The sequence below is a fragment of the Acinonyx jubatus genome, chromosome A3, assembly GCF_027475565.1.
Source record: "Acinonyx jubatus isolate Ajub_Pintada_27869175 chromosome A3, VMU_Ajub_asm_v1.0, whole genome shotgun sequence".
NCBI lineage: Eukaryota > Metazoa > Chordata > Mammalia > Carnivora > Felidae > Acinonyx > Acinonyx jubatus.
Window position 1 is genome coordinate 106,056,232 of NC_069388.1, and position 11,385 is coordinate 106,067,616.

Below are 11,385 nucleotides of genomic sequence, written 5' to 3' on the forward strand. Positions count from 1 at the left end.
CTCTGTCTCTCTCTCTCTCAATATAAATAAATAAACTTAAAAAATTAATTCAAAAATGAAATCATTGTTAAAAACAAAAAAACTATACAGAATACAAAGTTAGAAACAATAGCTGTTGTTGCTTCTGTGCTGGTGTTAGTTCCCAGTGTCTAACTTGTTCATAGGGCTGGGAAGACCTACTAACTAAAACTTTGCTCCAAGCACAGAGTCATGTGGAGCACCAGTTAGGTTCATTGGCAAGAAATCTGAAGAATTTCTATATTTTAAGCATTTATACTAAATGGGCCTAATACTTTGCACGTCGCCTTCCATCTGGCCCACATGTTTGTCATGAGGACGAAACGTGTCATTAAGAATAAAGTACCTATAAAGTGCCTGGCCCTTAAGTAGGCACCAAAACAAAGATAGCTCTTGTGATGGTTGCTATTTATATAATCTCATGTCATATCACTTGGTTTTAGAACTTCAGGTGACATATATTTGTCTTTATACTTTTCTGTACTTTTCAGATTGGCTGTGATACTGCTATTATAGAAACAATGGGCTTCTAGGAAAGAGTCATATCCTGTGTTTGTAATTTTTGTAAAAAAAAAAAAAAAAAAGCAACATTGCACATACAGTCATATCACTTCCTTCCCTACCTCCTCATTGCCCTCAGGAAAAGGTCCTGAGTCCTTAACATACACACACAAAAAAAAGACTTCCAGAACCTGGCCCTTCTTCCCTCTTCAGTCTCATTTCTCATTCACAACCTCACAATCCAGCCATAATTGATTTCTCTCAGTTACTGAAAAATGCCACTTTCTGTCTCCGCCAAGCCTTTCTATTATGTCTCTTTCTTGGAACACTTTTCTCCACCTTACGGCACAGGTTTACACCTCCTTATCCCTCAGCTGTCACTTGTTTGTACATTCATTCATTGATTCCATTCATTCCACAGAATTTTATTAAGCTTCTACTTTATGCCAGGACTCTGGGGAAGAACAGTGAACAAACTAGTTCCCTCTATCATCAAGATCCTGGTGGAAAGCAGACAACACGCTCACACTGGGTAACCTGAGAGGAGTTTAATAATAGGGACGAATCAAGGAGGTGTGGGCAGGGTGTAGGGATGGTCACAGGGGACACCACTGAGCCCACTGGGCAAAGGGAAGAAGTGGTTTGGAGCCTGGAGAGAGAGCTTGTGGAGAGGCCACCTGGCAGGACTTGTGACTTTCAGTCAAGGCCAACAGCTATCCTGATGTGACCCAGAGGAATAAAATTTCCCAGCTCATTCCCCCCTTGTCCCAGTCTCCTGTCGGGGCTCCACATTAGCAAAACCCAACCTGAAGCCAGAAGCAAGCACTATTGATGCAGCGTGTATAAGCCAGTCTGCTGGGTCAGTGGGTAGGACAGAGAAGGCTGAGCATGGGTCTAAAGGAGCTAATGGAAAACATTCAGCACAAACCTTGCTCTTTATTCTAGTGGAGGGAGACAAACAGTATAATAATGGCTAACATTCAGCAAAACCAGAATAAGTGCCAGGCACATCCTAAGCACACATAACTCACTTTCTCCTCACAATAACTAATGGATTCAAATTAACAGGTGAGGAAACTGAGGCACAAAGAGGAACTGAAGGCATCAAAGCTCTGTCTTCTTGGTCAGTTACTTTTTCTTTTTTTTTTTTTTTTTCCTTTCCTGCTGGAAACCACCCCGGGAGCTAGAGCCATCAACCATCATAATTTCCCAGGACTGTCAGTTTTCCCAGGATGTGGCGTATTCAGTACTAAAACCAGGACAGTCCCAGGCAACCGAGATAGTTGGTCACCCTAACCGTGGCTTTTTTCAAGTCTGTAAGAAATCCATGTTCACCTCCAGGCTCCTACCTGCTTCCTTCATGTACACAGCAATCAAACATTCTTGACAGATGGACAGATCAATCCTTATACAATTCAAGAGGAGAAAAGAAATGTACCTAAGAGAACTTACTTGAAAAAAAAAAAGACAAAGTCACATCTAAACTCTAAATAAACCATGCAATGTTTTTGGAAACTACAAAGCAATATTTGGGGATGATGGAAAAAAGAGGGAAAAATGAATATTATGGATAAAAGACAGAAAGTTTTTTTTTTTTTGAGTAGTAAAATAAAGCACCAAGACTAATGGTCATCGGGATACACTGATATACAGTTGCCAACACATGTGTAAAAAATAATAATAATAAAATGTCAAAAGAACTGGATCAAAAAAGAAAACACATTATCGAAAGAGAAAAGGAAGAAATAGAGGAGGGGAAAATAATATTAGCATATTCTGTTACACAAAATTAATATGCAATTATAATCATTTAAGTATTCATGCTATGTAAATGCCTTTTGCAAACGAGATTATAGATTTGCTTGCAAACAGTAAGCATGCTAAATAAACGTAAGGTGCTATTATTTAAATAACAACAACAACAACGAATGGATGATATTGGCAGCCATCCCTACAGAAGGCTCAAGCCTCCAGGAAGATACTGTCTATAAAGAAATTTACACTGCTCACAGCATCCCCACAGCTAGACAGGGGTTAGCAAATGAGAAATAAATATTCCTGTCTGAGTTCTCCCATGAATTGAAGTTGATTGGCTGGCTGGACAGTTGCATGGTGGGTTTCAGGATGGATGTTAAGGGGACAGAACCCTTGGGCTTATGATTGCTGGACAAAAATCTCTCTGTGGGACCAGGACAAATTCAAACAGGGCCTTAGCCCAAGTAAGTGGCCCTCCAGCTGCGGTACTTGTAACTGTGAACACATCTGCTGTCCACTGAAGTGCCCTCCTCCCCTTCATCCACAGAGCTGATGAAGCAGAGGGACCGCAGGGGAAACTGAAGTCAGTGTGTGTTTAGACCCGTTCTGCAGGACACGGCAAAATCCGAAATGGATTGTGACCTGCTGATAATCTTTCACAGCGAACTAAGTGATCATTGATTAAAAATAGCTTTGAACGTGTATCACACATCTATTTCAGGCCTCGTTTTATTTGGAATGCGGATAGCGCTGGAAGCCAGAGCGACAGGAGCAGCAGCTGGAAATCTACTCAGACATTCTAGCCAATTCACGTCAAGCCCAGTTGGCAAAATTAATGCCATTCTGCGGTCTCAGGGAAGGAGAGATGGTTAATTATGCCCCACTGCCCAGTGGTTCCTATTATGGACACATCTGGACTGAAAGGCTCATTTGAAATCCCCAATTTCACTGCTTCCCGGAGTCTAAACCGAGTTTAAAAATTGATTTGTGAGGATGAGAGTGTAGTGCATACAAACTGCCTTGCCCACAGACTCCAGGTAGGCTCTAATGAAAGTCTGTCCTGGTTTCAAAGGCTCTTTCATGCCTTGGGTACTCATATTTCCATCGGTGTTTCCTACCAGTTCCTAAAATGCAGTATTTGGACAGGTTTCTCAGTGAATAATAAATAAAACACACACGCCCATCTCCGCACCTCCGGGCTAAGGAGTCTAGTTTCCACGGCGCCCTCAACCGCTGCAGGCTGTGATGTTTTCATCTCTCTGATAGGAAGGCGGGCTGGGACCTTGTCTGTTTCGAACAGAAAGCCTTCTAAGGAATGTCTCTGCCCTGCATCCAGGGACACTGCCGTTTGTTCCAAGGAAATCTTCCCTCTAAATGATTGCTGGCTCCTGTGTTTGTAGCAGGAATGGTTGAATGGAAATGGCACTGTTGGAGGTGCAATGTTTGAGAAGAGAATCAAAACAGATCCTCCGTCAAACCCAGGGTGGCTATTCAAATCCTACAGGGCTTCAAGTTTAGCAAACCGGTCACTTCCTGTTGCACTTAGGTCTCAAATAACACAGGTCCCTTTGCTCCGTTCCAAACTCCCGTGAGACCAGCGGTGTTCAGAGAGCAGAGAGCAGCATCAGGCCAGGCAGCAGCCCCAAGGGGGAGACGTACCTTGGTGAGTCAGGTGTCCCTACAGGTATCAGAAACTCTGGGAAGCTGTGTTCCCTCCCCCCCCCCCACCCTCCCTCGAGCTGCCTGATGACTCCAGTTCATTTTGAATCTGTTCCTTTACAACAAACCTTTCAAGGCTTCACCCTCAGTAAACGGTAAAAGCTCTTAGGAGGGGGCAGCCACAGGCCTTCTCAGTCACTTACACCTGATGGTGGCTGAGTTTCCAGACTCCTCCTGACAGCAGGGATTCTGACAGAGGAAGAAAAGTTAGACTGGAGAGGGTGAGCACGACCGCCCCCCTAAAGGAAAGCAGCATGAGTACGGATATTGGGAGGAGGCTCCTCTGGAGACCCTACTGATATGTTTGCCAGGAACTAACGGTGCTCAGTCTGTCCTAATTCGCATAAGCAACTTGGTCGATGGATCAGCTTAATAGAAATCAGCCTTTCATAAGAATGAGGAAAATCCATCAGCTGAAGGACTTGAAAATTATACAGAGCAATATATAAGCTTAATTTCAAAACCATTTCCGAACTGCCCGGCTGCCTAACAATGTGCCAGCGAATGCAGGGGACGGAGCTGTTCCACTCCTGGGAAGCATTTAAACAGCATCTGCATTTCTTCCTGACAACGGAGCCACAGAGGCCACGTTTGCCTTAGGCAGGTGTTGGAAACGGATCAAGTTGGAGGTCCGCTGCATTCTAAGGTTCTGACGGTGTACTCAATTATCTCATGGAGACGCAAGATTCTGACCGAGGACGCTGAGGTCAGTGTGACATCACAACAGCCAAAACAGAAACACAGGTGCCGGAGACTCGTAGGTATAGGAGATCAGGCCACAGCTCCTCTGTGCCTCTTTGAACTGCCTGGGGACGAAAGAGGTGACTGCAAACTTATCAGGCTGACCTAGACACGGAAGTATTTCAGAGGCAGGGTCGCTGTGAAGGACCCCTGACTCACAGCCTCACCCTGAGCTTCCCAAAGGCCATAGGAGAGGAGGTGGTAGCTAGAGGGCGAGCCTCTTGTGTTTCTCTACCATGAAACCAGTAGTGCTGAGACTATGAATGGTTCTTCCAGCCAGAACTAAAGAACAAAGTCAGGGAAAGGGATGATAGCTTGGAGTGGAATTTGGAAGCTAGGTGGCATCCAGATTTGCTCAACACTAAGGTTAAGGGTGGAGCCTGGATTCGGAATCTAATGCAACAGCAAGTGCTTGGGAGGCAAACAGATTTGCATTTAAATTCCACTTCTCCCAGGAGATTTTTGGCAATTGCCTTACACTTTCCAAGCTTCAGTTTTCTCATGGGTAAAATGGAGCTGATGATGCTTCCTTTAAGGAACTGTATGAGAATTAAATTAGATAGAGTATGGGGGAAAAAAGACAAAAGGAAAAGCTGGGCTCAGAGCGGGCATCCTGATTTCTAATTGTCCTGCTTCCTACTCCCTTTGCACCACAGTCCTCCCCCCTGGCTGCAGAATTGAATCACCGGGGGAATTTTTTAAACCACTCCTATGCCTGAGCCTCCCCTGCCCCAGAGATTCTGATGTAACCAATTCAGGATGAGACGTAGTCATCAAAATTTTCAAATATTTAAAAAATCTCCCCAAGAGACTTTAATAAGTTCCCAAGATTGGAACCCCTGCCCAAGTATATCAGAATAAGTATCGTCTTTGGAGTCAAAATTTTCTATTATGGTTTGGGCAAATGTTTTACTTCTCTGAGGCTTAATTTATTTAGTATTTTAAGAAGGGGAGTAATATTCCAATTTTATAGAATTCCTTTGAATATATAGTGAGATATATTTCATGAAGTTCCCAAAAGAAGTAACTGACAATTAATAGTTGCTCAATAAATATTCATTTCTCTCCCTTTCTTTTCTTTTTTCCCCCAAAGTTTATTTATTTATTTTGAGAGGGGGGAGGGGCAGAGAGAGGGAGAGAGAGAGTCCTAAGCAGGCTCCACGCTATCAGCACAGAGCCTGATGTAGGGCTCTCTCCCACGACTGTGAGATCATGACCTGAGCCAAAACCAAGAGCTGGACGCTTCACCGACTCAGCCACCCAGGCGCCCCTCTCCCTTTCTTTTCTTGTCATTAATCAAGGAACACGTGTTAAAATATAAAATATGAATAAATAAATAAGGCCAATAGACATGACATAGTACCAATCAGACAGTTTTGAAATTAATTACTAACTCCCTTCGGCAGGAGTGTCTTACCTATCTTCTGCTACGTAAGGTTAAATCCTAAGATAGGGCTGGCAAAAATGGCATTCATTAATCCCGTTCCTCCCTTCCATGCTCATGGCAGACATCACTAATCAATCATAGCACTCTTTCCCACTGACCCCTAAAGAGGCAACAAATTCCTTTACCATACAGCCTATACTAACAATTAATCAGAGCTCCCATTTGTATTGAAAGACATTTGCCTTCCCTGTCTTAGGTCATGAGCTGCCTCAAGCCTGCAAATGAAGCATACTGCAGAGAAAATTAAGTGGGCTTCCTGGTAAGTGGAGAGAGTGTGGAGTGGAGAGAAATAAAGGCAGACCCTGAGAGTGCCCAGCTCTGTGCCCCCCCGATCTGTACTAAGCTAAAACTCTATGCTTTCCGGTGAGTGCAAGGAATGCAGTGGGGAAACAAGTAAACGCCAAGCTAGAAATGAAAGAACCAGCGTCTGCACGGTGCCCAGTGCACTCAAGGTGCGCTTCCCTCCCGCGATTTCCAGAAAGGGCTGGCAGACGGTTTTCCAAAGCCAGCTTATTTCTCTGACTCGGAAACGTGAAACTAACTATTGCAGTGTTTCTCCCCTAAGGTGATAGGCAAGGGCTCTGGTGAGAAGGCGCCCATGAAGCTCAAGTCAGCGGGGGAAAGCCCGACATCCCTGCCTGAAAGCTTGTCACAGCTGAGACCTCGCACACGCCAAGGACACGTGCGGACGGCTGGGCTCCTCCTCTGCTGTGCCCACCCAAGGACAGCCGGCTCTTCTGCAGAGGCTTATGCTGCTACTCCTTGTTGCTGATTAACCCCTTCCTAGGCCACATGCGCGTCCACTTGTCATGGCACGGCCTCAGCCCCTGCTGGGCAACACTGTGTGACCACTTGGACCTGATTCCACAGCAGGCACGGGTGGTAATTCTGATTGCCTGGTATAAAATCTCTCCTTTGGGACCTTAAATAAGACAGTAACTTATTACACTCAATCTCTCCCTTCTATCACAAGTGCTTCCCTTTGTGAAAATTCAGGACCAGGTGCTGGGAAATAGAACCACGGCACAAGGCACACACAGAAGGTGGATTTTGTTCGTTTTCATTTTTTTGTTTTCGCCTCCAAAACGTTCACCAGGCTCCTTTCCCTTCCACCCCCAGCATGGAGAAGTCAGCATAACGACTGAAGTCACAGGGCAGTGACAGCGTTTGAGAAGCCACAAAGAGGCGTGGACAGGGAGCCCCAAGCCCAAGGATCCAGGGCAGGGAGGGGTGAGGCACCAGGCAGGAAGGGTGTGGGACATGGAGCTGAGCAGGAGAAAGACAGCTGGTGTGGTTGGGAGATTGAGCAAATAGGTAAATACACTGAGGATTATACGAGCCAAAATTCTCATTGCCAGAGAAGATATTTATAAACTGAAACAGGAAGTTTAGAAAGAACCCTGAGGTGTTGGGCTGGAGCTGAGGTATCAGTATGAACTTATGTTTTTATTAGTGGGTGTCTGTGTGTGTGTGTGTGTGTGTGTGTGTGTGTGTGTCTGTGTAGATATATACAGACAGACAGATAAATACAGAAATAGTCACAGATGAAAATGTGTACACACGTGTATATCCATATACACATATAATGTACAGTATCTCTGTCCACTGAGTGAGTGAGACTAAAAGCGATGTACCCCACTACCAATTAACACACTGAGTGCCTACATGTCGGTTCCTAAATGTCTTTTATTTTTTAAGCCAGTTTTAGTAATTTGTTTATTTATTGATATTGTTGTGGGGGATTTTTTCAGGTTTATTTATTTTTGTCTAGAGAGAGCAGGGGGAGGGGCAGAGAGAGAGGAAGACAGAGGATCCAAAGCAGGCTCTGTGCTGTCTCGTGAATCGAGAGACCATGACCTGAGCTGAAGTCGGATGCTTAACTGACTGAGCCACCCAGGCGCCCCTTTATTTTATTTTTAAGTCCGCTCTGCACCCAACGTGAGGCTTGAACTCACACCCCTGAGATCAGAGTTGCATACTCCACCAACTGAGCCAGTCAGGTGGCCCCTAAATGTCCTTTATTAAAAGAAACTAGAGGAGAGACTGGGTAGCTCAGTCGGTTGAGTGTCCAACTCTTGATTTGGGCTCAGGTCATGATCCCAGAGTCATGGGATCGAGTCCCTCTTTGAACTCCAGAGTGAGCATGATGTCTATTTGAGATTCTCTCTCTCCTCTCTCCCTCTGCCCCTCCCCACCCTCTCTCTCCCTCCAAAATTTTAAAAGAAGAAGAAACTAGATGTCCTTGGGGAAATGGTGGATACCAGGGCTGCAACAGAAAAAGTACAAGTTGAACCTGAAACATCATTTATGCCAGAAAATAAGGAAATGCTCATGAACGATGGGGAGATGTCAAAAGGATACAGGAGCCAGCGTGATAGGGTCAAATCTGGGGCAAATAAATGCTCAAACAAGAATAGTAATAATGAATTACAACCCACCGAATAAAATTGGAATCCATGTGTACATATTCATATACACAATGAATGAATGATTGAGGGAAAAGGAAAGCGTTCTAGTAGAATGCCAACGAATAAACATGGAAGAAATGATGGAACTAGACATTTCACCATCTGGCAACCTTCATAAATGTGGTCCATTGAGTCAATGGATGCTAAGGCAGAAGTTTAATAAGGAATAGAAGATCGATTAATCTCGGAATATGTTCCCATAAAACACTAATCAATTATAAAAGCCAAAATGTTGAATTTAGGGGGGAGAGACTCAACAGACAACATGATCGAGTAACCAAGGTGAGTGGTGGGAAGAGGTGACAACATGTGCTCCTGGTGAACCAGGAAGAACAAGCATTATTTCTGTAGAATTACTTCCCATATAGATAGATAGATAGATAGATAGATTATAGAGATAGAGATAGAGATAGAGATAGAGATAGAGATAGAGATATATAGATAGATCTCCTCTGACCAAGTAATTACATTCCTAGGTATTTTCCCAAGAGAAATGAAAGTATGTCCACACAAATACTTGTACAAGAATGCTTAGAGAAGCTTTCATCATAATAGCAATAAATCAGAAAGATCCCAGATGTCAATTAGTAGGAAAATAGGCTGTCCTGTACTTATACAATGTAATACTACTGAATAGTAAGAAGGAACAAACTATTAACACGAGGAGTAGCATAGATGAATCTCAAAAACACTATGCTGAGTGAAAGAAGCATTACACAACAGACATAGTGTATCATTCCATTTATATGAAGTTCTAGAACAGGTATCAACGGTGGAAAAAAAAAATCAGAGCAGTCGTTGGGTAGGGGGGATTGATACAGAGGTGGAAAAGTGCCCCAGGCAAGAGGCATGAGGGAACTCTCAGGTGTGATAAAGTGTTCTCTGGATAGAGGTTTGAATTAAGCAAATGTAGGTATTCGCTAAAACGTATCAAACGGTACACTTAAGATTTGTGCATTTTTGTGTACCAATTTTACCTCAAAAGGAAAGAAAAGGCACTATAAACAAATATTTAACTATAGCCATTGATATGCATACTGAAGTATTTAGGGGAACATAAGTTGACTGATGTCAGTGACTTACTTTGAAATGCGTCCCCCAGATGAGGTGGGTCACTGGATGCATAGAAAGACCAATAGACACACGATAAAGCAAAGGTAGTAAAATGTTAACTATGCAATCTGGCTCAATGCTCCCTATAAATTTATGTTATCTTTTCTGTATATCTTAAAATTCCCACAGCAAAATGCTGAAAATACATATTTTTTTAATTTTTTAATGTTTATGTATTTTGAGAGACAGAGAGAGAGAGACAGCACAAGTAGGGGAGGGGCAGAGAGTTTTACGGACTGAGCCACCCAGGTGCCCGTGAAAAAGTATTTTTTTAAAAACTTGCTGTGTGGGGCGCCTGGGTGACTCAATGGGTTAAGCATCTGGCTTAGGCTCAGGTTATGAATGATCTCGTGGTTCCTGAGTTCGAGCCTTGCATCGGGCTCACTGCTGTCAATGCAGAGCCACTTCGGATCCTCTGTCCCCCCACCCCCACCCCCCGTCCCTCCCTCTCTCATGCTCTCTCTCTCTCTCTCAAAAATAAACATTTTTTAAAAAAACTTGCTGTGGACTAAAAGAAGAGGAATGGTGTCACAATGGTGAAACAGCATGATGCAAAGATTTGGATGAGCTGAAAAGCCTGGGCAAGTTGCGTCGGCGCAGGTCTCCCTAGCGTGTGTGCTAAAAGAAACGAGATACAGGAACACCTGTGGGTCAGTTCTTCCCATCATCCCTTGCGTCGCCATCACTCAGAATGCCTACCTATTTGACCACTGACTGATAGCATACTCTAAAACACCAAATCGACCTGATCATTTTTATTTTGTCTCTCTCTGAACGTGTTACCAGTTAACTACATCGCATGAAAACAGCTTGTTTGATGTAACTGAATGTCCTTTCGTTTCTGTTCTGGATCAGTAGTTATCTCCCAGGGAGTGTGCATCCCAATGGAATGTATTTCTTTTTGTTGCTAGTGTATTATACTGGCAATGCATAATATATCACACTTAATATTCTGCTACATGTTTTGTGCCTATTATATCCCTGGACAGCTTTCCATGTCAATGCATATAAATCACATCATCTGCAAAATGGAAACATGATAGTTGTGAAGAGTAATTTAGTTAATACTTATAAATAATCTAGAACAATGTCTGGCACAGAGTAATTGTTTAGTGAATGTTAACTATTGTTACTCCATTGTACAGGCGTTCCATAATTTGTATAACTTATTGATGGGCATGTAGGTTGCTGCCTATTTTTCCCTATTACAGATAATATGGAATTGAATAATCTTGCACATGTATCTTGATACATATAAATATCACTAGGATAAATTCCTAGAATTGGAACTACTACATCACAGAAAATGTATTGTGTGCCAGTCATGTATCTAGTGCTCTCAGCCAAAGCCCATCCTCCCATCCTCTGCTTTATGACCCTGGTGTGGGACTCTTTCCCAGACTGACTTGCTGGCTGACCTCGTTTTTGGTCTCTTCCAGGAAGATATTGCCTAATCAGGGGCGTCTGGGTGGCTCAGTTGGTTAGCCATCTGACTTTGGCTCAGGTCACGATCTCACGGTTCGTGGGTTCAAGCCCCGCGTCAGACTCTGTGCTGACAGCTCAGAGCCTGGGGCCTGTTTCAGATTCTGTCCCTGTCTCCCCCTGCTCATTCTCTCTCTCTCT

The 11,385-nt window shown here is 43.6% G+C and overlaps 1 long non-coding RNA gene across 1 annotated transcript; it reads left to right on the forward strand.

Moving 5' to 3' along the window:
- The first annotated feature begins 4,701 nt into the window (after positions 1-4,701).
- Positions 4,702-7,223, forward strand: LOC106988608 (uncharacterized). The gene is made up of 3 exons (XR_001432380.3): positions 4,702-4,814; positions 6,378-6,440; positions 6,747-7,223. It is a non-coding gene; the product is annotated as an uncharacterized LOC106988608 (long non-coding RNA).
- The last annotated feature ends 4,162 nt before the right edge of the window (positions 7,224-11,385 follow it).